The sequence below is a fragment of the Haliaeetus albicilla genome, chromosome 16 (assembly GCF_947461875.1).
Source record: "Haliaeetus albicilla chromosome 16, bHalAlb1.1, whole genome shotgun sequence".
In the NCBI taxonomy this organism is placed as follows: domain Eukaryota; kingdom Metazoa; phylum Chordata; class Aves; order Accipitriformes; family Accipitridae; genus Haliaeetus; species Haliaeetus albicilla.
In genome coordinates, this window is record NC_091498.1 from 26,162,302 (window position 1) to 26,189,804 (window position 27,503).

General features: G+C 40.2%; 1 long non-coding RNA gene across 1 annotated transcript; it reads left to right on the plus strand.

Annotated features, from left to right (window-relative positions):
- The first annotated feature begins 215 nt into the window (after positions 1–215).
- On the plus strand, positions 216–27,503 carry LOC138689323 (uncharacterized). Its single transcript, XR_011328195.1, has 5 exons — positions 216–329; positions 9,469–9,561; positions 9,657–9,787; positions 11,900–12,063; positions 27,281–27,503. It is a non-coding gene; the product is annotated as an uncharacterized lncRNA (long non-coding RNA).

The window sequence follows — 27,503 nt, forward strand, 5'->3', positions numbered from 1 at the left end:
ACAGAGACTGGTTCCGTAGGTGTTCAGAGCAATGAGCAGATAGGGAGGTAGGAGAGTTAGTAAGTTCAGTGTCATTAGTATGTTTGGTTCTGATAGCTGCTATGGGGTGCTGCTAGAAAGAGGAGACTGGGCTCAGGGGGTTTTAACTCTAGTATGGTTATTCCAAGTTTTTCCTTAGTGTCTTAGGTGCTTAATGCCAAGAGGCTAATCATCCTGACACCCTGTGTAGTCAACAGAGTTAGAGAGATGGTGGAAGAGACTCTCTTCCAGAAAGTGATTCAGCATGGCAACCCAGCTGGAATTCCTTTGGCAATACACTCTCCTGGCAGGTAAGTCTTGTTCCTCGAGGACCTTCAGGTTTGGCGCTCTGGATATCTCCTCCCAAGTGAAGTTTATATTTACTCTGCAGATACCGTGTAAATTTACCAGACTGCACACTAATGAAGAACGGGTTAAAGTTTCTGATCTTTAACCCTAGTTTTTGGCATCTCTCTGAGATATAAAGTCCTAGGAGAGAGTCTACCCTAGTTGAGGTGCAGTGGTCCAGGAACCACGGTGGGCGCCAAGTGAGCTAGCTTCTGATCTCAACACTGTAATGACGTCATGTAAATTAGGATTTCCCATTTTGGAGAGAGAGAAGGAAAACAAAAAAAACCCTCAAAACCTCAAACCCAAAACAAAAACCAGAATCCACAAATATTCCAATATTGCTATAAAACTTGGAAATAGTGATTTTCATATAATCTTATTGCTTAGTCTGGCTTTGCTTTTCATCTGGTTCAGAGTTGTTCTTACCTCCCATTGACCTTTAAATCATGCATTTCTTAGCCTTCCTAATGTTCTGTGACACTCCTCTGCTCTTGTTCACATATTAGAGAAAATGAGAAGTAAATGCGTATGTTGGACATTCTGAAAGATACAGGGAGATTAATTTTGTGATTGCTTTAGGATATTTAATGTGACACTCATTGAGACATTAAAGATTAGGAAATTAAGAATGAATTATACAGTAAATATTTTTAAGCACTGACAATTCCACTGGAAAGCTGTAAGAGCTGTATTACCTTCACACAGTTCTTAGATCCATAAATCAGAGGTGCTATGGAAATTCACTGAAATATATACCGAATATGATAAAATATATTGAAATGATAAAACATTTTCTTAATAAGCCAACGGCCACATGCAGGAAAACTGGCTCATAGGGGGAGAAAGTTTTGTCTTTGAAATTAGTCTGAAATATGTTAAGGTATATTTTATCTGAATACTCTCCCACAACTTCATATGCTTTATACTTTTTCTCCCTTCTCAAAAAGGATCATTTCTACCAGGTCTTATATTTGCCTGCAAATCCATTTAAAGACATTTCAGTCACCTTGGCTCTGTTGAAGTACATGAGCTATTATTTTTTTTCTGCTAGTTCTGCCCTTAATTTTTCTTTTGACCCTACCATCCTCCTAATAACAGCCCCACACCACCATGCCTGTTCAATTCTTCATCAGGAATTGCAGAAGCTTGAGAAATCAGCTCAGGAAGCACAAGTTTATCATTTCAAATCAATACAGCATTGCTACTAAATTTTACAATGAGCAAAATGCTTTGTCACAATCAATAGCAGTTTGACAAGCTGAATTTGTTAGAATAACATGTTATTGTGAGTTGTTAAAAGCTTTTTAATGGCCTCCTGCTTCACTGTATGCTGTACATTCATTTAACCTAAAATACACAATAGCCTCATTTTGTTCTTCCAACTTCCCTGTTGTGTGTTAACCTGTCTTGCAACAAGTATGTGATACCTTTCCCCTGGGCACGTGCTGACTCCATGCTTTCCAGGATTGTTCTGCAGAAGTGGTTAAAAAGGGTTTTCTAATTTTTCATATTAAGATAACTTTGAAAAATCAAAAGGTGTGTTTTTTAAAAAAACGAAGCCATATCTGTATCTTCTAAAAACGTAGATTAGCATTGTTACTTTGCACTCTGGATATAGTGAACATAGGACTCTATACAAAGCAGAAAATAAACTTTGTTGGGTAGATAAACTGCTGGGCAAAAGAAATGGTCATTGTGAAAGTTATCCCTCCAAGTCTTTGGTTGAACAGCACTGGACCGCCGATTACCCAGCTACTCTCTTCTGTTCTGGTGGTAGGAACTGGGCTAGTTTAACATCATCTTGAATTTTTTTTGTAAAGAATTGTGTAAAAATAGAAACCATCCAAGAACTGAAGAATCTAATCTGATTGCTGTTGGTTTACACAGCACAACTCCTCCATGTGTATCATATTAATGCTTTGCATGCATGTTGTGTTGCTTAGAGATGGTTCTTACGGGCCCCTTGTGCTCAGTCGTGATGCACCTATGCAGTATGCAAATCAGCGCTCTGCTTTGCTGTCTAATCAGATTTGCTTTCCTTCCCTCACCAAGTTCAGCTCTTCCCTTTCCCCTTCCCAGTGGTGTAGGCTGGGGGCATGGCTGTCAGTACGAGTCCTTTTGATGATGTGGTTCGTTAATGCGAAGAAGATACAACTCCGTATTTTTTGCAGTATTTAGTTTGTTGGAAAACAGACTTTGGGACTCTTTGAGACAACTAATCACAGGCTTGGATTTAATGGGGGTAGTTATAGCTGGAGTACAGAGAGTAACAATTACAAATCTGAACAAAACATACAACTTAAGCTTTTGATGGTGAAGCAGGGAGAGGCTCTTTAAGCGTGAAGTATTTCTTCTTGTGTCTAAAAAAGATCTTTGATAAAGCAAATTGTCCAGTTTCACATTTTGGGGAGTGGGAGGGAAAGAAGGGGAGAAACACAGACCATTTGTCTTAGGTTGAGAAAAGTAAGTGCTCTAAATTTTTGCTGTAACCCATGAATAAAAAAAAATGTTATTCCTCTTGAATCCTACATATTTTTCAACTCATGTCCTGGATGATGTAAAACTGTCTATACTTTGGCGGGATTAATAACAGTATCTTTCCTTTTACAGACAGGAAAAATCATGTTGAGACAAGTGAGGTAACATGTGCAAAGCAACTCAGTATTTTGGTGACAGGCCAAAGATTAGAACTAAACTCTCTGGGCTTTCCTCTCTGTGTTTTGCCTGCTAGGCATCTCTCAGTGGTGTATGTCTGACTTCATGTTTGGAATAGAGAAATCTCCTGTAATGTTTCTTGAGGAATCCAGCTGCTCAGCCCAGTGAATCTGATGTTCCGTTGTCTTGTATTCAGGGAGAAATTGTTAGTTCTGTTTTGCTAAGTACTTGCTGTACTGCATTTAAAAAAAAAAAAAAGTTACAGTTACTTCAGTCTGAAAAAATATCAGTTCTAGGTTCTTTATATCAAGATTATCAGGCAGATACTTAAAAATATCTAACAATTTCCCGGCCATAGATCTTTCTCTTGGTACCTTAATCCAGAAGACTCTCTTTGGGCAAAATGTTTATAAGGGAAGATGTAGTAGCTGAGCAGAGTTGAAAATAGAATTTCAGGGAGACCTTTCAACAAGGGGAAATTCAGGCAGCTTCCCCTTAGGAAGCTGACAGGGAAAATGAAAGGGAGGTTGGACAGACTGTTTCCATCTTTCCCAGCGGGCAGAAGAGACTTGTGGCACGGAGGACAAGCTGGAAGCTGCTCTGAAAAAGAAAATCAGCAAATACATGAGCTTCAGTGCTGCATGAAATCTGAGGGAATGCAACATCTCAAGCAAGTGGATTCCATGCAACTGGTTCCATAAAAAGAAAAGGCAGTGAAGAACAAGGGGCGGAGTGGGGAATAATCTTTAGATCAAGACCAGGAGACAGTGAAGTAGGATCAGAATTAGTGAATGCCTGTTTGACTAATTAGCTAGCTAGAACCTTGTGTCTAAAGGCTGAGAAGAAATTTGTTGTGCATTTCTTGCAGTAGGAAATAAGAGAATAGAATTGTATGGTCTTAAACCATTTTATCAGACAAGCAGTAAATGTGGAGTTACTAGTATGAGAAAGGAAGACGTGATTAGTAAGGGAGAGGTTAACAAGAGGGCTATATGCTACTTCTCTCTAGTAAAAATAGAAGACTTATCCTTGGCGTGGATAAGGCATGTGACTTATTTCTGATGAAATAAAAAACCCACCAGATTTTAAGCTAGTCTGTTACGAGAACTTGAAGTTTTAAAATCTGACCGATCACCTCTATCCCAAATGGTCATGACAGGAAAGCGATCATGGCATAAGGATTTTTCCACTAAGGTTCAATTTCTGTCCTTTGTCTGGGGAGAAATACAAATCTTCTGACAAACTTTGTGAAAGCTGCAGAGGCTGGCAATATGGTAAATTGAGAGGAACTTTGCACTGGTTCAGAACAGAGCTGGACTACTTGGTAACCTGGACCTGCCCACTAAAAATGTAACAAAATTTTACACGTAGAGAGAAGGAAGCAGACCATTCCTACAGTGGAAGATAAGCAACAGCTCTGGAAAAGCTCAGGGACCATGCAATGCTGTTAATAAGTTTATTGCAGCTTTATTGATGAATGCTAGATGAAAAGTAGGAATTTTGCACCTCTTCATGGCCTTGATGAGCCCAAAACGAGAATGCTGTGTAGGTTTGTAATACCCAAGAATGTAACTATTAACAAATGGAAATTATATTGAAAGAACAAAAACCCATCATCCTAGGACAGGGGAAGAGCTTTGCAGTAAGAGATATAAAAAGACTTCTCTGCATTAGATAACAAAAAAACAAATTCTATGAGCAACTGTTCCTTTCTTGTTGTAGGTACCAATAGGATGGATGTCAAAGAGGCTATTTCAATCTAGAAACCAACCATTCAGGACACCACCAAAAAAAAATTGCACTGGTGTAATCACAGCAGAGTCAGCTTTTTTTTAACATCATTTCTCTCATTGGTACTGTACATGTAATACTGATTTAAGCTGAAATCTAGGTCCCACTGAAGCCAATGGAAGAACTGTCATTTATTTCTCAGGGACTAAAGTTTTTCATTCCCTGCTTTTAGATGACTGCTTTTTCCTTTGACAAGGTCATTTTATTTCCATGACTTAATGAATGTGTCTATTACCTGTTGCTGATCGCTATGACCAGCCACAGGGTGCTACGCCAAAAAGGTGTTTTCACTTGTGCCTGGCAGAGGTGTTTTGCTCTGTTTGGATGTTGTCTATGCATGTGGCATGAGCCCCATGAGTGTGGTATCATTTTTTTTACTTCCTTTTCTCTTCCCTCTTAACATCGTAGCCTGGTTTCCTCCATCAAGGTCTCTAAAGGCATTGATGACAAAACACTGAAATGTTTGTGTACAAGCTAACTAAAAAATTATCTTGTAGAGAGATAAATGAACGTCGCTTTAAATATTTTTAAATACATATTGTTTAGCAACTGAATTGCAATAGGTTGTCTGAAAATGTAGCCTGATTTTCAGAGGTTCCCCTTAATTCCTTCCCTCTGCATCTGAGGATGTATGTGACTTTGTCATATAGTTCTCACACTATATGTAAAAAGACAAACACAAAAATGTCCGTGTTTATTTTAATGCATCTATGTAGGTGTATTCATGCAGATAACAGCATTTGCATGTCTGAGTGGCCATAGCTCCTTTGTAAGGTTTCCTGTGCATGAGACCTTGCCAGTGGAGAATGGAACTGCTAAGCTTGAAATTTAGGCATCGGGGAAGTCTTTTGCAGTGGAATAGCTTTCCAAATTTGGTTATAATGAAAGAATTTGGGGATGGGGGTGTGGGGAAATCTGTAACCAGTAAAAAAATCCGTTGTTTTCAATTAAATCTAATTCTGTCTCACAGCATCTCTCTGACACTGACCTGTCTGTATCTTGTCCTCAGTCCCTGGTCTAAGACTTTTAAGTGATGATCAGAACACTCACACGTGGTAATTTGTGTCACTGTAACTCTTACCCTTTGCACACAGGCATCTTACATCATCTTTAGTTTAAACAATTACGATGTATATTTTTTTCTTCAATATCTACCCCTTTTGGTGCACAGGCTGGAGTTGTTTAGTCATGGCCTGGAGTCATTCAGTGAAGAGGAGAGAGCTCTACAGGAAATTCCTTTCTTTTGTAAGGTGGAAGTGATCTTGAATGACACAAAGGAAAAGAAAGAATACTTTTGGTTTTGGGCCCAAGTGAAGTAAGCTTAGTGTAGTCCACTTAGTGTAGTACACCAAGCCTCAAGGTTCCTTTAAGGCAATGGGCAGGTCATTCAAAACAAACTTTTATAAGTCTTTTCATTTTCTGAGTGCTCAGTTTGAGACGACTGAGGCTTGCTCTTGAAAAAATGGTGAACATGTGCAACATTTTGCATTCACAGCAGCAACTGATGTAATCAGGCTTTTTGCTCTGAACATATAAAAAGGCTTTGAAAAACCTTAGCTTTCGGAAAACTCGGGTCCTTAGACTTTCAAAATTGGCAAACAAAATTAGCTGACACTTCTGAACATTTTGGCTTTTATCTTAAATTATTGCATTCCCCTTGAGTAAAATAGTGATAAAATATCCTCTTATTTCAAAAGGGTGTTGAGAAGATCAGTTCATTAATGTTTTCAAAGAATTTAGATGCTGTAGTGAAAGCACCATAGAAAATCCCATAAGGAAATTATTAATTCTGTGCTCATTGTAGGCTTTGGGTGATGGTAAGTCAGTAAGACATAAGATTATAGACTGCATGAGAAGGGTATCGAAAGATTTTTCAGTAGTCTTCCTTTCAATGAATGCCGTCCACCCAAGGCACTCAGTGTGCCAGGAGTTGTGCAGAGAACAGTGACAAAGCTGTGGGGAAAAGGCATCTGCACTATAGGGAATGGGCACTCGGAGCCAAATTCACGTTGCACAGGCAGCCTGAAAAATGGAATTTTAAGTTGATGTTCAAACAATCTCTAGTATAAAATTTAATTAATGTTGTTAATGCATGTTGTCAAGCAATTGAACTAGACGTGTATCTGTTTAATGACCCACTGAGAGAATCCTGTTTACATGGTCTTAAGAGCAGCCCTATGCTTTCTTGAACCTAACACATTGTATTTCAAGTATCTGGCAGAGAGCTTTACCCAATGCACAGCAATTGCAAGGAAAAAGGAAGTCAGAAAACAACATGGTAAATGCGTTATAATTGCTATCGTGAACCTGAGGATCCTATTAAATCAGCTAATCTGGGGATTTTGTTTTTTCCAAATCACTAACTTTGTTTCATGGAGTAAAAAAAAACAAAAAACTTCTCAGAATTGCTCAAACTACTCAAAGCTTTAAGAGCTGTAAACGTTTAAGCAGGAACTCCAATTAACAGCTGTACTGAAATCAGAAAGTTGTTATAATGGAAGATGAAATTAGAAGGCTAATAGAAATCTAGAGGTGAATGAAACAAAGCTACGCAGCTTCTGTAACCTTATTCAACTTCTCCTCCAAAGGTGTAAATTTAAGTAGTGAAGAATGGAAGAAGATATGAAAATAAATGGAAAAATAGTAGGTGTTATTGATCCATGGGGCCAGTACATTCCATTCCTTGGTTGAAGGAGCAGAGCTGCAGAAGCTGATGCTATGGGAGCTCGGTCTGGCACAAAGGGGAGGCAGGACGAGCAAGTGGGTGAACACAACCCTCTGTAGGAATCACGGCACATTCAAGCCAATACTGATAACCGTGCGGCAAGCTGAGTTGTTAAGAAAGTATGTTTGTTAGTGGAAAGTCAGATGATGAAATGTATGCCGCAATAACTGGCACTTCAGGGGACCTTCTGAAACATAGACAGGTAAAGGCAGAAAAAGATGGTACAGGTATTGACAATAAATCTCAAAAAAACCCCAGACAAAACCAAAACAAACAAACAAAATAACCCAAAACACCAACTCATTCGGCAGTGAAAAGAAGATATCAAAACAGTCTTTCATACAGAAATTTTAGGTTAGTTTCTTGAACTATTACATTTAGGTGGTCTAGTCAATTAGATGCTCAAAACTGACTTGAGAATTTAGGAAATATGCACTTACTAGGCACGTTCTGAGATGTTCAAAAGTACTGCTGCGTGTTTGTGAACACTGGGAGCCATCAGAAGAAAGAAGAGATGATCTTGGGTGGACAGCGCTATGTTGTGGGCAGAGCAAATGGATTTTCATCTCCAACGCAGGTGCTAAGGATTGTGAAGAATGATATTTGCATCTGGCAATTTCCAGCAATGGAGATGTCAAAAAAAAAAAAAAAAAGGAAAGAAAAAAGAAAAAGGAGAAACTTGCAAGTTTTTTGTGGTTGTCGGGTTTTTTTTTTTTCATAGATTCAAGTTTTTTTTCTTGTGGAGACAGAGTATGTGTTCTTTTAAGTTCCATACTCAACAAGGATAATAGCTGCATAATGCATCCCTGCCAAAAATCACCAAGTAAAGGGTTGAATGAGTAAAATTGAGAGCCAAAGAGAGTTGTTAATTTAAAAATCTAAGGCCCTAATGAGGAATTTAAGTCGACTTTTATTAAACTATCTTACAAAAAGCCTAACCAAAAAAACTCTTAACTTTTTTAGTGACTAAGGGGAACCTGGAGCCTAAAAGGAAACATGATTTCTAGGTGCTGCTCACTTTTACAAAGAGAATTAGGCCATGTAAGACTTTGCCCATACGGACTCAAGCACAAGTAGTCTTTTTGCTCTCATCATCATTTTTTCTAGAAGTTTTTTAGTGTTTGTTTTTTCCATGCTGGACAATTTCTTAGTTACCCAGAGACTATTTTTAAGATCGCCTTTACATAACTCACGTAAAGTCACATGAAGTAACAAATAAGCACCAAAATATAACACCCAATAAATTCACTAAAAAAGTTAATGAAAGTGGTAGTAAAAGATAACAATCAGAGAATGAAATTGTATTGTTTAAAACTATGTGCAATAAATTAGTGGTTATCCATATTTAGGCACTACTGAAAATGTGTAGGTATAGCTTCAAGAGGAGACTTGGAACAATGACAATCTGCTTCTGAAATTGATAGGGGAAAAAAGTAAATATATCATTACTTGATTCAATTATATCCCCAAGGTAATGAAGCAAGAGATTAAAAAAGACTGCCAGACTATCACTGAAATCTTTTTTTCAACACATAATTTTTAAAAAACATGGGTGGTAAAACAAAGAAATCACGCAAACAGTTGGATGGGGCTTCTGGGAAGAATGGAGGTGATAAACTGCACAACTGTTCCTACAGCCGCAGTGTACACTGACACTAACAATGTTACTGCTGTTGACAGATACTACTCTGAGAAGTTGTTAATGCCTTCAGGCATATGCTAAGCTATTAACCCATGCTGCTTCTTTTTTATCGTTTAGAACTTCACAGAAAACTGACATATTGTGGCAGCAGAATCTGCTTTCTTCTTTAATTAGACTTTAACTTTTTTTTTGTTTGAAGACGTACTAATTGTTACTGGGAGAAAACATCTTAAATTCCTGTTCCTGCTTAATAAATCAAAGGCATGCTGTCAAATCTTCATTTCAGTCTCTAGGAGGAAGCTTCTTCATGCAAGCAAATAGGAGTCCTCAGCTGCTCTGCTGCTCGCTTGGTTTTCTCCGTAGACGCGAGCTACCGAAGGTTAGTTAAGGCCACTGTGTGGCTTTTTGCTCGCTGCCGTCGCAGTGCCTGTTGGACCATGAGCAATGCTGTATTCTGATCTCTCTTACGTCTAGACAGATATTCATAATGAAATAGATGTCTGGATAATGAAGTAGACTTTCACAGTCCTAATGGCATTGAAGCCTCCAGAGGCTGGAAAAAGAGCAACTTGCACCGCACCCTCCGGGGCTGCTGAATTTCACAGGTAAGATGAGCGTGGGCAGTCAGGCTGGGTTTGCCTTATAACCTCACCTTCTCCCCACACGCTCAGCCCCCTTGACCTGCCTTGTACTCTCAAGACTCAGCTTTGCGGAGGGCTGCCCAAGCATGTCGATTGAGACAATCGACAGAAGCTTATCCAATACTTAATCTCGCCCAAAATACAGGGGTTTTTCAGAATCAAATTTCAGTCTTTAAATATTGTGCGCAGCCGTGATCTTCTAATGAATGATGGAACGTGTTTTTACTTGCATATTTTTATGCTTCTTGACGTGTGGAAATCCTTCCCAACTAAAATAAGAGTAACTGTAGCTCCCAAAGGCAATCCTCTTATGTTTCAAGAATTTCTTGAAATAGCAAATCAGGTTGGAAGAGACTCGTGTGAGTGCTAGCAGTGGCAAGAAGCAGGGGGGAGAGCACGGGCATAGGCAATTGCTTTTTGTTCTTAACAGAGTTGGACAGCTAAAGAGAGTACACCGTTAATGTCAGAAACAAGCTACAACGTGTCCGCCGTCTTTGAGCTTCTCGTAGTCAGACTATGACCAAATTGCTGCAGAACAGAATTGCAGCAAGACAGCAGAAGGCATGGGCTTTCATCCTCGCTCTCATTTGTATGTAAAATGGTTATTTTGTTCTTTGTATTTGGAGAAAACCTGAAAGCTTTAGGAGTTGGGAAATTTAAAAAAAAAATATGGAAAACTTTGGGCATTTCCCCAGTGTTTTTTAGCATTGGATACCTGGGTTTTATTTTCACTGGGTCTTCTTGAGCAGAGCACAGACGTGTGCTGTGCCTAACCCTGCCTGTGCTGAATGTGACCTCCAAGTCAACAGACCTCCAAGTAACTCCGCAAAGTTAAATAATGTTCGTAGGTCGCTCATGTTCAAAGTTTCACTGCTCGGTGTTGCCCAAGTAGATACTCTGTATGAACATAGAAAACTTGGAAATGTATTCAGCAAGCATACATTATGCATTTTGCCTTGTAACTGATGACCTTCCATAACATACCTGTGTGTTGGGCATTCATCAGTTGTAATGTGATCTATAACTCATGTAAATGTATCTCTACAAAACCCATTAAATAATATATGGACCTATTCAAAAAAGTACAACAAAAGGAGGTGGTACAGATTAATGGCCCCCTTTTCCTTCTTTTTATGAAGGTAAAATTCTACTTTGTCAATATTTCAAATATTCATTTCTAAAATTCGTTTTCAAATGAAAATCATATTTTAAATTTGCCCAAAAGTACATTTTCAATATGTCAAAGTTTATAAAAATATTTTAAATATTCACAGATATAGGTATAGCTTTTAAAAAAATGCAAAATGAGGGCAACAACAGAATAGAATGCAAAAATTTCAGATGCTTTGAATTTAAATAGTTTTTCAGAAATTACTTTTGGGGTTTTTTGATCAGCACATAATGTACGCATATAAAAGAATATGCATTGCGCATTGCCCTCAGCATTTACCATAAGCATGTGCATAAAGACAGGAACCTTTTTGAAATCTTCAGCTTTACTAATAGCACTTCAGTCAATAGAACTGTTTACACTGACTGAAATATTCCTTATGATTAGTAGGGCATACAGTGACATGAATTTTCTGACAGGATATATCACTAAAAAACATATGAAATAATATTTACATTTTGGGCTACTGTTAGAGCCAAGAAAATATTTCATCTTGGACAGGTAGGCATGAATGGCGTGCGTTCAGCCTTAGGAGAGAATGTAGCAGTGAAACGTAAGTATTTGTATTAACAGCGGTTTAATGCTGTACTCTGAATTGTCCTGCCCTTTGGTATGCGTATAGAACAACTGTTATGGGCTTTTATGGTCTGCTTTTTTCTGAAATTGTACATATGTTGTTACAGTATACTCATATAATAAACTGAATTATATGTATTTAGGCTTTAGCAATGTGTAATTAGCTAGAAAGTATCACACCTGTAAAATTATTTACTAACATTCTTGGCAGAACGTTAATTCGTTAACACTTACTAAAAGCAGGAATGCATTTTTTTTCATTTTGTAGAGAATAAAAGCACCTCGAAGGAAGTCTGCAAGTTAAAACTTCTGATTCTCTTTAAATTCAGAATCATGCTTTGCGATGCGTAACAGAAGGACAAGGATAAGCTAAGCAGGAAGCATAACCTGTGGAAGAAAACCACGTGTGAGCTGCTGCAGAGTGGTACAGGTGGAAACCTGAACTGACGTAAGCTCAGCTCTAGCTGGACTGATGTTCCCCGGGGCCATAATGGTAAAAGTGGTTGTGTCTGTGTTAACAATATTTGTACACCTGTAATGGGGTGTGCAGGCTTATCTTCTTGTAAATTAACTGTATTTAATAGCATTAATTTAATTGTGACTCAATGGTTCATCCTATTCCACAGAAACTTCTATGGCCTTATTTGTCTCATTATTTTAACTACAGAAAATAATATCCAGACTCAACTGGGGCAGTGATTTTAGTTGGGTGGAATAGCTGCAGCGAGCAGCGTTAAAGGGAACATGGAAAAACTTTCAGAAGTGCGATATGTGAGTGGTCCCCTCTTGGTTTGTTTGCCTCCTGGATTTATTTAATTGTGGTGGGTTGACCCTGCGGACGCCAGGTGCCCACCAAAGCCGTTCTATCACTCCCCCTCCTCAGCTGGACAGGGGAGAGAAAATATAACAAAGGGCTCGTCGGTCGAGATAAGGACAGGAGAGATCACTCACCAATTACCGTCACGGGCAAAACAAACTCAACTTGGGGATAATGAACTCAATTTATTACAAATCAACCAGAGTAGGGTAACGAGAAATAAACCCAAATCTCAGAACACCTTCCCTCTACCCCTCCCTTCTTCCAGCGCACAACTTCACTCCCAGATTCTCTATGTACCCCCCGCAGCGGCGCAGGGGGATGGGGAATGGGGTTTACGGTCAGCTCATCACACGTTATTTCTGCTGCTTCATCCTCCTCAGGGGCAGGACTCATCATACTCTTCCCCTGCTCCACCATGGGGTCCCTCCCAATGGGATACAGTCCTCCATGAACTTCTCCAGCGTGGGTCCTTCCCATGGGCTGCTGTTCTTTATGAACTGCTCCAGCGTGAGTCCCTTCCATGGGCTGCTGTTCTTTATGAACTGCTCCAGCGTGAGTCCCTTCCATGGGCTGCAGTCCTTCAGGCACAGCCTGCTCCAGCGTGGGTCCCCCGCAGGGTCACCAGTCCTGCCAGCAAACCTGCTCCAGCCTGGGCTCCTCTCTCCATGGGGCCACAGGTCCTGCCAGGAGCCTGCTCCAGCGCGGGCTTCCCACGGGGTCACAGCCTCCTTCGGGCATCCCCCTGCTCCGGCGTGGGGTCCTCCCCAGGCTGCAGGTGGAGATCTGCTCCCCTGTGGACCTCCCTGGGCTGCAGGGGGACAGCCTGCCTCACCGTGGTCTTCCCCACGGGCTGCAGGGGAATCTCTGCTCCGGCGCCTGGAGCACCTCCTGCCCTCCTTCTGCACTGACCGGGGGGTCTGCAGGGCTGTTTCTTTTACATGTTCTCACTCTCTCTCCGGCTGCTGTTTCTGCCTGTCCCGCAACTTTTTTTCCTTCTTAAATACATTCTCACAGAGGCACTACCACCGTCACTGATGGGCTCGGCCTTGTCCAGCGGCGGGTCCGTCTTGGAGCCGGCTGGCGTTGGCTCTGTCGGACACGGGGGAAGCTTCCAGCAGCTTCTCACAGAAGCCACCCCTGTAACCCCCCTGCTACCAAAACCTTGCCACACAAACCCAATACATTAATGAAAGTATTTCTCATTGTCATCAAGCAAAGCCATTGTAAAACAGAATAAAAATAGGTATCTCTTTCAAAATCTTCTTCTTAAATGTCAAAATCTAATTTTTTCATTAGTACTGCAATCTCTTCATTTGACCATAATGAAAAAAAACAAACTTAAAAACAGCTAGATTTTTATTCATTTATGGTGAAGTTAAATCTTTTCAGTGAGGACTGTTTAGCCTCTGCTTCAGCTTCTTGTCTGGTACTGGGAGGTATTTCAGAGGTGCCCTAGTTTTCTAATCTTCAGTCCATATACAAACACAATTTATCAGGAATTTTAACATCTTAGTAAACTGAATTTTTTGTTTCCTCCTAGGAGAGGAGAAAAGGGTTAACTTCTTGACTTTTTGGCTGCTAGCCTGGGAACCTTGCAGTGCGTTGTTATGCTATAAATGGCTGATACTGTGTAAGCATGCTGCTTCCATCTGGTCTCATAACGTTCTTTGCCTACTTTAATCAGAATATTTGATAATCATCAATAAATACTTGATAGTGTGTCAATAAAACTGACACCTTCCTGTACCTGTACCCTAATAAATATTCTTATAGGTAAACACTATATTACATAACACAGTGTATCGGGTCAGCCCTAGTTATTTTTAACTTGGAGGGGGATGTAAAGACTCAATTTAAGAATAAAAAGGGATTTTACAATAGTTGCTCTTTACAGCTGGGAGACAGGCGGTTGATGCAGTTGCATGTAGGATAATACCCTTTCCTCCTGCCTGAGGCATACAGCGTGTGCACTTCTTCCGCAGTAATTTCACTTTGCAGAAATTAGTATATCACAGGCAGTTATAATTTTGAACTAGAGTGGTCATGAAAATGCCACTCTGATGTTAAAGGATGTTTCTATTTTGCATCTTACTAAGAATCAAGATTTTAAGTTTCAAACTTTTAAGTGATTGAAAGATTCAGTCTCTTTGATCAGTGGATGGGGGAGCAGCTGTGGGATTTCTCTTTCTGGCTCTTCTATTGGCTCTGTGATTTGGGGACAAATAACATCACCTGGTTTTGCTGTACTTTCCTCGGTGGCCCTCTGCCTACAGGTTGGGTTTTTTTTGGTTGGTTGTTTTTGAAAGGAAAAGGAGAGCAGCATTGTCTGTCTGTTTCTCAGGCTGGTATGTGCTAAGCAAGCCCCAAAGTATATTATGTTCCATAAACTTCTTACTAAAATGAAATAATAAGAATGGTTTTCCCCCCTTATGTGAAGTCCTTATTAAGGTAAGTAAAATTATGTATACATACACATTATTTCTGGAGGTGAAACGTGGCCTGGCTAAGCTAATGAAGGTCAATAGAAGACTGGACCTTTAATGTATCAACAATGCATTTTTGTAATTAATTTAGGATTAAAAAGAAGTGAAACTATTCTCTGATGCTTTTCTTTATGTTTAGAGATCTCTTGCCCATTTGACAGAAGTTGCATGGCTGCAAGGTGCTGTTATTCCCTTACTGACATTCCCTTGCAGTTGCTTACAGCCCGTGCAAGACACCAGCACAAATGCCTACCAGTCACCTGCGTCCCAGCAGCAGGAGAAGCTCTGTGGGAAGGAGGGGTTTGCAAATGGCCAAACATATGTAGGGTTTTCTAATACCTTTTATAAGGCCGAGGTAAGAATATGGGATACATTAGGGGAAAATGGATAAGTTGATAGACAGAAGCTGAAATGTGCAGCAAGGATTCCTGATACTTCAAAAGACGTGATGAATCCCAGTAGGAGGAAAAGGTTTTCTAGACAATGCATTTATTGTGCCTTTTACCACTGTAATCTCTTTCTTTGTACTCAACTTTAGGATACGTTCCAGAATAGCAAATGTATAAATTTGGTGGTTTAGACAATCTTTTATCCGTAAATAGCACCAGCTGTAGCGGACAGATACCTGAACTAGCTTTAAATAAACTGTACTGGCCATCTTTGCAATTTGGTGCTCATCAGAATTCAATTTACTCTGCTTAGTTGTTGCAGGCTTTTTTTTTTTTTTTTCCTTATTTAGGCCAATATTCTACATAAGTATTAATTGTACACATTACTGTTCAGAATAAAGGTAAAAATTAGTGCATCTTTGCAACTAAGTTGACAGGAGACAAAATGAGAAACATCTGAGCTGAGGAAAACTTGCTCTTTTTTCCTTATGATGCCTTTTCAAAGCTGGGAAAAGTATACTTAGCTTTGGGTTTGGACAAGAGATATAAATTCAGTCTTTCTAACCTGTGTAAGACAGGTAAGGCAAGCTTGCTTACCCTCAAATTTATCATGCATCTTAGAGATGTGTAAAACCCAAGTCTTTGTCTCAAGCAGTATGTGTAGAAGCTTAATGTAGGCAAACCTTCATTTCCAGTATCCCAATTAATAATTAAATAACTTGCTGATGTGCTAATCCAGTATATTACATGTTTACTGTTAACTTAGATTCAACAGCCAAATAAAGACTCATTCTTCACTTGAAGGAAGATGTCTCAGCTCCCTCATTTGGAGACTGTTTCCCAAATGCTGGGACATTATTTTATCCGTTTTCATTAAATGGCCAAAGGAAGGATAGTTGCAGCATTTGAAGTTCTTTGCTTACCAGCAGAATAGCCAACAGAAATTAAAAAACCCTAACTCACATGTGCCAATCGAAACCATGCACAAGTAACATAGTCTGTCAAACAGAGAAAAACAAATGCATAATGATTAGTAAATAAATCCTTTGTAGCTTTCAGTTACTGCATACATTCCTACAAAAATTTAATCAAGGCAAACCGTCCTAGTTAGCGTTCCTATTGATAAGTGGCATCTTTTGTTAAGCCATTTACTTTCTTGCTTTGTGTAAGATGATGTTCTTCTGTAATAAACAGCCACTACTGATTATTTATTAACAAGAATAATAATATTAATACTTTGCAGTTGAAATTCTTAGACTGGCTATGTGCTATTGCAGAAATAACTGCTGCTGCTTTTCTAAAATTTGATGTTTCATAAGGCCTGAGGACATGCATTTCTCATTGCTTTACGAGGGGTGCAGGTGGTCATTGCTTCTCTGGGTGACGTCTGACAAGTTTTATTATTCGAACTTTGTCAGAAGTTCAGATTTTTAATGTTACAAGAAAAATGTATCAGGTCACTATTTACACCTGAATATCTGGCCGTAATTATTTGAGTAGGCATTGACAATTTCAGTGGCTTTTCAGCATAATTACAATCTAAGGTAGAAATCTGATCCTTCCACAAGCTACGACTTGGTATTGTTAGACGGCGTAGTATTATGGCTCAATGATGGCAGTGGCATGGCATATGCAAAAAGACTTTCGGGTCTTTATCTAACATCCTTCAGTGACTCAGTGGCCGCCAGACTTGCCCCTTCCTCCCCTGCTAGGATAGTTATTGCCGACAGATTCTGCTGTTATCCAGAGAAGAAGGAAGAGAGCAAAGAACAACCTTGTGATTGCTGAGTTGGCAGGCATCTGCATAGCTATGAGTCTGAACTTACACCTGAACTAAAACCCACCTGCTTTGTTACGGTGATTGCGAATGAATTTGCTAACACTTCATCTGTGAACAGGAATTCTCACTTGTAGGGCCATTCTTTTCAGAAAGCCATGAATGTGGGAGAGAGGCAAATGATTTCCACTGAGGACCTGATAGCTAGACTTCTGGGGATGGCTTTAGGACACCCGAGATAGAGTGAGATTTGGTGGGGTTTATTCTGCACAGAAAACCTCCCTCTCACTTTGTTTTTGGGGGTATTTGGTTTTTCTGAGGGGAAAAAATGTGCCTCTAGTTTATGAGTTTTTTCACTTTCATTTGAAAATATTTGAACCTGCTTTGGACCTCAAAGCTTTCCCCCAAAGAATGAGCAAGAACACTCTATAAGGTAGGGATGTATTATTTCTCTTTTAAAGATGGGATAACTGATGCACAGTGAGAAGCTGAAGTATCAGGTGCCTTGGCTAAAATCTCACGGTGGATCTGGCAACATCCAAAATACAACTAAAATATTTCACGTGGAAAACACAAAGCTTTGTTTTCTAACACTACGTCATCTTTCTCACTCCTTTCTAGTGCTCTGGCACGGATAATGAAAGCATGCTCCTTGCAGATGGGGGCTGTTTGTACAGGCTTGCTGGAACTAATGAAGAGTGTGTATATGTATTTACGGGAGTTTCTATCTCCCAGAAATCATCCAAGTTTTTGCCTTACTTTGCAAATATATCTGTTTTACAAAACCATTATTCTGAGAGCAATTGTTGATGTCTAGCTGCTGTTCAGACCATTTAAAGTTTGCTTTTTGTTAATTCATATTGAAAAATAATTGATCAGATTCAGGTTAGTGGATTTAGTTTCACTCTCATCAAATGACAGGTATTGGTTGCTAGTTACAACCCCCTAGCATCTGATACTCTCAAGGTGAGAGGGACTATCTCATTTCTTTTAGGATTATTATTCAACAGCAAATTTACTTTCTATTTTAAAGCAGACAAGGTGAAGGTGTGCTAACTAGCAATGTTTAATAAGATACTAGAGCCAGGATTTAATCTTTAGAAGGTGATGGGGAAAATAATACTTAAATAATGTTAACGTGAAGGTTTTGTGCACTGAACCTCTCAGATAAACACTAGGTGATTACCCTTCCCCAGTGTAGTTGCCCTAGCCTGTGAAGGCCAGTTTTGCAGTGCTGACAGACTGGCTCTGCTGGGGTTGGACTGGTGTCTGATGGTACCTACTGCATGCGTGGTTGGCCTCAGGAAAATGGTCTTCCTGGTGGCCTAAGGGAATGTCTCTATTGTCTTGTTTTCCTGGTGGCATACCTGACTTTATGGCAAGGATTGTGCTTTCAGCACTGATCCATAATAGCAGAGCGTCACTGCGTAGGAGTCTGATGGTAGAGCAATTCTTTACAAAAGCAGAGGATAGGAATATTTCTCAACGTTAGAATCTTGTTTATATGAGCCGTTCAGTTCATGAAATACTTTCAGGTGACCTATAACCTGTCCGTCTGCTTCTCACACTGAAAATCCCCTTCCTCCCCGCCACCTCCTGTTTCTGAGCTCAGATGTGTCTGTAATCGGAGCCTGGAGTCACCGGGACACAAGTGTTTCCAGGCTGTGTTGACCTTGGCAGTGGGTGGAAGCTGCGTGTTTGGTTGTGCGACAGCTTTGCTTACCAGCTTTCGGAATTCACCCTCGTCCGGCATGGGGAAAGTGAGCCAAGATTCCCCGTTATTGGGAAGATGCTCTGGTTATCTGTACAATGGCAGGCATGCCTAGTGCTTGGTGTACTGTTTCAAAACAGCAAATGCTTTTTTGCTGCTCTCGGGCACGGTGCGGCTGGGTGATAGGAGTGCTCCAAATGCTCCCGTGATCCTTTTTCTTTGCACCATATCCTGAGACAATAAATCTGTCAGGAGGTATGTGTTTATGCTGCACCTGCTGCTATTCTTGCTGAACCGATACTGTGACAGCATACCACTGTATTAACCCAGCTATATGTTACCCTGTCCTGTGCTACCGAGAAAAGTCCTGCCCAGAGCGTAATGGGCTGCAGTTCTGCTGTTGGACCATTTGCCGTGGTTTACTTCATTACAGAACATCAAAAGAAAAATGAAATAGTATCTATTTTCTGCTAGGATCCCTCTGGCTGTCTCCTCGAGTACTTACTTTGTGGCTGAGTCTGAAGGGACACTAAGATGAGGTGGGCCTCACGTTAAGTGCTACTAATGTCCTTTTTCAGGTTCAGCCTTGGACTCCTCAAACAGATTTTATGGTTTTTTTTCCCTGTAGGTTGAACCTTTGTAAATAATGAAAGTGAGAGAAACCCAATCTGGTAAACTAATAATTTAATAAGTTGGGTAATATAACATGAAAGAAGCAGTACGTGACAAAAGATTCCTTGTACTGCTCAATTATTAGGTGATCGTCTAGGGCAAATTGTGCATACGCAAATTTGTTTCAAAGTAGGTTTGTTCTGTCAAAAGTGCCATAACAGGCTGTTTGGATGGTCTGGGCCACGATCTGACGTGTGCCCAGCGCCCTGAGGCATTGAATAGCTTGTTTGCAAAGTATTTCATCCTCTGATGAATCCATAAACCCATGCTGTGGGAAATGAGGGAATATGACTGCACTAACACTTGTTCTAGGAAAGTATGGAGTGTGTCTGCAAATCTTGTCTGTGGAGGAAAAGGTCTCTGTGCAAGCAGAACTAAGGCTATTGGGAGGAAAGAGTATATGACAAAGGAGAAAAGAAACAGTTGTGGTTGAATGCCTTCAAAAGTGCCAATAAAATCTCTCTGGAAATTGAGATAAAAGACATGGTTTGATTAAAATAGCTTACTCTTGCCATTTAGAGGTGTGATGCTATAGACTAGATGGGAGTGGGAACATAATTGCATATCGATGTAGGGGCTGAGTATCTGCATATGTGCACATATGTCTGCACATAGGGAAAGAGGAATGTAAACAAAAGACATGTGGAACTAAAACGATTGCTGGTCTTTAAGTAGCTTATCAGAAATTGAAATAATAATATGTTTTACATAGAGTATTCATTCTAAGAAACGCTTCCAGTTAATGACAATTGTAGACACAGGAGTTGTAGATATGTACTGCTATGTGTCTTTTATTCTATGATTTATGAGTTTGATGTTCTCTTAGTGAGAAACGTCTGTAGCTTATTTCCTGGCACAGGATTAATTTTTGTTCCTCAGCTGTAGGGGAGCGTGGCTACATGTTGGCTGCCTTTGTCTGAAACGTGATTGACTCTTGTTTATCAGGAGCTGTGGTCTTACTCTGGCTTTCTGCCTAACACGTGCCTGATGGAGCTTGAAGCTGCTGGTCAGGATTGCGCAACAGGCAGGCGCTGGCACGCTCCGGAGCCCGTTTGCAGGGTGTCCCCACTCGGCGCGCTTGTGGTGTCTGCATCTTCTCCATCTGAAGCGGCCGAGATTGCCACAAACCCACGTACTTCAGGTTTCTGCCACCTTGCACAGCAGGTACAGGCTCCGAGTACTCCTATCCTATATCCGCAAAGGGATTCCCAAAATATGCTCTGACGTGGGCACTAGTGAGTGGGAGGAAGTGGTTTAATACAGACAAGTACGTGCAGTGACAATTCTACTCCATGAAATGAGTAAAGGCTATTCTTACCCTACTCCCAACACAGCACGCTGCTTTACCTGAGCATGTGGAGGATGCGATGGCACATCCACAAAGACCAGTCAAAGATTAGTGCAGACCTGTTTTTAACAGGTGCTTCATTTAGCTGCTCAGCGCCTCGAGCAAATTACTTGGCTCGCCATCCTACAGCTCTCTCCTTTCACGTTTAATTTACCCTAACTGGATTTAAGTAAAGCATCATCTCAATATCATCATCACAGCATTGCTCGGGTTCCAATTTGGCAAGGCTGAAGAAAGCAGCTCAACAAAAAGTCCCATCCTAGGAGAAATTACACTCTGAGGTAAATGTGTTTCAAAGGGAAATCGTTCTCAGTCTTAGATCCTGCAGAATCTTAATTCACACTGTAATCGAAGAGTTCAAATATCTCAGAAATACAGTGAATGTTTGAAACCTAAATATAAGCTAAGAAGCTAAGGATGAGCTTGAGTGTTCAGTCTTAAGAACTTTGTAACTTCAGCCTCTGCTTTTTGTAACTTTGTGGTGGTTTTTTTCTTGTTTTTTTCTTTTTTTCTTTTTTTCAAATGAACACTTGAAGTAATGGAGTCAATTTTATAAGCATCAGAGTATCAAAAAAGGGTAAAGTGTGAAAGCAATATAAGATTATTTTCATCCCCTAGAAGGATAAGTAAATTTAAGACCAAAGGATTTTGCTGCAATTAAAACATTTAAAGCTTTGGTGTCTGTTAGCTTTGTTCTAGTCACAAAAACATGCACTTCTCTACCAATGTGGAAGAGATTTGGTTTTTTCCTAATAAAGTTTATGAAAAATCCTGTGAGGAAAAAGTATCAGACAACAGGCATACTTGAGGCATTAGAGGATAAGCACTAAATATGCATTTAGAAAATAATTTAATGTCAAAACCTCATTATGGATTTGCAGGCACCATTATGATTTTTAAAGTACTGTGTTTATTCATTTTGGCAAATTAGTATGCGCGGGACAGAAGCTACACCTGTGCAGAGTTTGGCCATGTTTCAGGTGCATGCATTTCTCAGGGAGAAGGCAGCCCAATATATCCTGGTCTGACATTCTGAATGGGTGGGTATTTCTAGACTTAAAACAAAAGGCATAAAACTAGTAATTTCCAACTGCTACCTGTTCTTAATAAGCACCAGGCATTTTATGCTCTTACAGAGCTCTCTACAAGGATTTTAAAAGATTTACAAGCATTACTGCATAAAGCTGCTTATACTTGCTCTGGGTTAGAGTGATGGTATCAGAGTTGCATTCTGCGCTAGTCTCCAGTAAACGATAGAGCATTACCTATTATCACATTACTGCATCAGTTTGTATTCTGGAAGTCTCCAGTTACTTAACAGTAGACTCCCCTAAATAATTTATTGTTATTACATATATTTTCTATGATCGTAGTGCCTAGGAGCTTTAAACATGGAATGGGACCCCAAACCAGTATACATATACAAGGGAGAGAAAGTCCCTGCCCCAAAATGCTTGCAAGGTGACACAGCATGATACATGCACCAAGAAACAAGACAGTACTGGCCAGCGTAGCAGGCAGGGGTTAAGGGCATCAGTAGCCCACCTTCTGTTTTTTGTAGGCGTCATGAAAAATAATATACCTGGCAGTAAATGGCAGCAGATATGTCTTCAGTGAATGAAAGCTGGTAGGCAAATAGAGGGGCCTTAGAATTGGAAGCGAGTAGGTTAGGTTTGATGCAATGGCTGGAGGTAAGAGGAGTAGCCAGCACAGCCAATGCAAAGGTGAAGCAACGTGGACGGCCGGGTCAGAAAAATTATCTTGGTAGAGCATTCAGGGTAGAGATCAGTGGGGCAAGGCTGCATTTGTCCGGGTAGGATGTTGCAATATTTAAGATGGTAAGAGTTTGGATAAAAGCTCTGGCTGTGTGAATAAAGCTCCAGTTTCAGGGGTCTTATACAAAAATTAATGAGAGAGATTAGGACATAATCTGGACATCAGAAGTTAGAATGAGGCTACCTTTCCCTTGTCAGGGGGGAATCATTAACTTTTTTAAAAATTTTTTTCTACCTGAGTTGGGGTTTTTTGTTTTCCAGCCTCAGTGTGACTCCACAGTGTTAACATATGCCAGTTGGGTTGACAAGAGTCAGTTTTATGGCAAATCTCAGAATACTTCTGTCTAAAGTTTCAAATGAGGTGCCAGAATCCAGGAACTCCATAAGAATATCAGTTACAATTTTTTTTTTTTTTTTTTTTTTAATTTCTCAGGTTTTCTCAGGGTTTCGGTAAGAGTTGAAAAACATTCCTAAAACATGCAACAAATTAGAAGTGAATTAGGTGGAACTGGGCATTTATTACTTGGCAAAGCTCTTGTATTTTTAAGTGACTTCTGTCGTTTCCTTTGCTGTCTGATCAGCGATTTCTGAATACTTGAGACTAGCATTGTATCATATTGCACATATTTGTTTATATAGCCCTGTTGCATTTCTGTTGATAATATACCTTGTTGGGATGCCACAGTTTTTAGTTTTACACACCTCAGCATACCAGTACCAGTGCTTTCTAGCCAAGCATTTCACCATTGCCTTATACTACTTGTTGTAGATACAAATTCCCAAAAGAATGTTTGGCATCTTCATGGCTGTGCTAGATGGCTACAGACAGTAGTAGGAACATCATCTGTCTGTCTCTATACTTACTAAATGCAGGCTGTTTCCCATTAGGTAGCATTTTTGCTACTTTACGTCAGAAGAAATGGCTTTACTAGAAGTTAGGGCACCTTAATCTCTAATGAAAAATCAAGCTGTAAAAAAAATCTCACACCAAACTGACAACAAAACCGAAAATAAAGCCTGGGTTTTTCCAGAGCTAGCCTTATGCAAAACTCATGTACTTGTGTGGGCACTTGCATCTGGTTAAGAATTTCTGGTTCAGTCTCCGGAATTTAAAAATGAGAATGATTACTACTGATACAGATCCCTGCAGAAGCTACTTCCTTGTCTCCCACGTGGAGCATTGCCTTCGCTTTGAGAAGAGCTGTGGTTTTTAACTTCAGGTAGACAATGTACTGACAATGAAGCATGATGTAATTTTTGTGTGATTTACCAGGTCAAGTCAAAACCTCACAGCATAGGAAACTTCACTTTAGCCCGATGATTCACAAAGAAACTACGGACTGCCTCGTCTTTGCCAGGATATTTACTCAACTAACTCCAGTTAAGAGTTCACGGTTGTTGGACAGCATAGACATGGCTTGAGCTCTGTAAACTAACTTCTTGACCTCTGGAAGCTGCTTGTTTCATGCTCTCAGAGGTTACAGGTTTACTTTATTAAATATTAACCGCTTTTATACACTTCACATCTCTTGCTCTAACCTCCTTCTAAATAAATTTAATATACTTTTAATCCAGTATCACGTCCATCTTCAATACTGTGTCTCCATCTGACTCTGGCTTCAGCATGAACTCCCTAACCTCTCATGATGTGAGCCCAAATTGCAGCCTATCAGTATCACTTATAAATTGAATTGTTGAACACCACCACTGTTATGCTCATGGTGTTTGACATTCCAGAGTGCCCGTAATCACATGGGTCCTCCTGCTGCACTGTCTTAACTGTGCTGTCTGTCAAAAGCTGTGTGAACCCAACCTTCCACTCTACGGCAAACTTACCTTTTGCCTTGAGAAAGACCTGTAGAGACCACTTTACTTGGCTTGGTTAGAAAACAAAGGGGTAGCAGACATACAGGAATTTTCTCACTTTCCAACAGGACTGAATAGGAACAATGTAGGTTTCTCTGTCTTTTTCATTGGGCTTGCTTCAGCTTTCACCAGCCGTGCTCTTATTTAATTACTTGTGCTCCTATAATTCAAAACCAAATAAGAAAATTGACTATGTATAAGCTCAAGCCTATGGAAGAGAGGTTGGTTTAGTCATTCAGACATTTCTCACGTGTAAACAATTGTGATTTATCTCTTGAACTAATGGAAACTAATTTAGGATTTCACCCTAACACCAACAGAGAATGCCTGTGTGCTGAGCCTCGTTCAGCACGTAAGCGATAAAGCTGTTGTGCTTGTCCAGCACTGCTCAGCAGTAGAGATGCCAAGTTTTACAACCATTAAAATGAGAGGTTAATCAGTTTCTTATTCATAGAGCAGAAATAAACTTGATCCCCTCATCCGCCTTCAGGTGGCTGACAGAGAGCGAGCTACTTAAGAGGAGTCACACGGGTATGTAATGGGCTAAACTCTGATGCTTGAGGACTAGAAGTAAACTTAGAGGGCTCGAATAACACTTGGAGTGGGGCATATTCTGCCTGGGCAAGAAATAATATGTCTGTCACCAAGGAGAAGCTGGACCAGTAATTCTCACTACACTTTTTCTGGAAGATGCTTCAGCACAGGTCTTCTGGATGGTCTGACTGGGCTACCAGTGCTTGTCAATAAATGCAAGACTGGTATTTCTCCATACGCCCAAGCCACCCATACAGGACTTTGCAAGAGGGTGAAGTCCAGCAGTCTGCACTGATGTGTCTGGGAAGGGTTTCTTATGAAGACTGTTCCTCTGTGTTGGTGCTGGGGGTGAGCGTGTGGGTTTGTAACCCAATTTGTTGGTTAGATCCAGGAGGTCTTATACAAATACAAGCCTTACTGGGTGCTTACATGAAGGAGCTGGGCTAAGTGTAGATGAGCAAGAGAGGAGGAATTGCAGGAGCAAAACGACCAAACACGGAGCTTGTTCTCCTCTCTTATCCTCATGGGTCAATAACAGTGACACTTTTCTCCACGAGAGAGAGTTTGAGCCTGTTGCCATAAAAGCCTACTGTTTTCTTTTGAGCATGTAGGCAGTAAAAGCAAGCTGTATGCATAGATGTAGGTGTCTGTTTTATCCCTTTGTGCTGAGTGTCACTGAGCAGTAACCTGTTTGGTAAAATGGGGAGAATGGGCTCCCAAGCTGCAGTTGCACTAACAGCTACCGGTAGAAGTTCCTCTTCTATACTGACCCCTGCCTGGACATTGTCTGGAAGAGTGCCACCTTCTTTTGGGTCAAAACACTGCCAACTGATATCGTTTGGTAACAATTTGACTATATCAAACCCAGGGCTATCCTGTGTTTTCTAGTATATAGTCAAAATAATACTAATATCAATAATGCACGCTTCAAAGTTCACCTGAAGTGACAAGTCCCTTCTTGATTACGGAACGATTAGGTAATTTCTCCTAGTGGTAACGTGTTGCGGTATGTCAATTTTATGCTGAAGTCCATTACTACTGGATTACTTTTTTTAACAATCCCTCTAGGTAAACCTTTTTCTGGCAAGCCTCTGTCAGTGCAAATGGGGTAACAGGACTCCTTGATAATATTCCATACCCAGTCAGGGAGGGGAGGCATCTCTTCTGTAAGTGCTACTGCAACCAAAATAATTAATGTGTTAGAAATGGCTAACAGAGATGGAAGAAGCTGAATATATCTTGTATAGTTTCTTCAGGTTCAGAAACCTAATTGTTTATACTGTTGCCCTACCCCATGTAACACACAGCTGTTCGAAAATCTCTGGTGCAGAGTTGCAGAATGTTAGCATGTTATTTGGAAGATGGAGTTACAGACGCAGTTACGTTAACCAAATACACTCTATCTGCAGAAAAATGTTTAACGTTTGGGTTACTTTTGGCATGTAATCTTCCAATGTAAACATCCATTCTCTCTTTAACAAGGAAGATCCTGCTATCTGTAAAATCAAGAGCTCCTCCTAGGAGGTTTTTAAAAGCTGTTTTGTTATTATGAAAAATGTTAGTCTTGCTCTGTAGTTCAGCCAGGCGGTTAGGAAGGAGCAAAATCCAAACAACATAGAAAGTGGACACAAGGATCTGAAAGGCAAAAGAGACCAGTTATTTAATATATTATCTTTATGTTTCAAATTGTTGCTTCTGAATTTCCTGAATCTTAATTTAAGGAGTCTCTTCATATTATCTTGGCTGTAAATTATTTATATGTTTCCCCATCTTTCACGGTACTCTGTTTCTGGGCTTCCTGCGAGACCTCATCAGCTTCTAGCAACATGCTGAGGCACTGCTGTAATCCATCAAAAAGGAGGGGAGATGGGGCTAACAAAGTGATGCTCTGGGATTTGTACTAGCATGAATTGTCAAAGATGAATAACTAATGGCGTGTTTTCTCATTTCTGAAAAGCTGTGGAAAATCCCTGGTAATTTTGTTAGAATAATTCATTAACCAGCATTTTTACCCTTCATTGTTAGATCTTCTGTATCTCTCTTGTTTTCATCAATCTTAGTGAAGAACTCTAGCATTTATACATCTTCCTGCTCGAAGAAGGCTATTTCCCAGAGCATCTTTGCTGGTATTTTGTTCCATTCAATTTAAAATATCCCAAGTAAGAGAGATGCTTCTGTATCCTTCAGAGATGAGGATACAGTCCAGGACATCTCACTGTCAGGTACTTTTTCCCCTGTGAAATTAGCCAAAATAGCCCTCTCTTCTTTGCATCCTATTACTGTTAGGGCTGTATATATCTTAATACTTCTCCCTGTACTGTATTTCTCCTTTCAGACACTTAGAGACTGTTATTTGGCACCTGTAATTTTGCCAAACTGCGGCGAAGATCAGATCGTGCAGCATTCTCATCAGCGAGCCCAGGCTGAGCAAACTTTCGTGGGAACTGTTGTGTGCCCAAATGCTGCATGGAGCCCACGGTCCCCTGCCGTATGTCTTGGCAGTGGTGAGTACAAGTACGGTTTCTCCATTCCCCTAGCCACTTATTGTCGTAAACTCC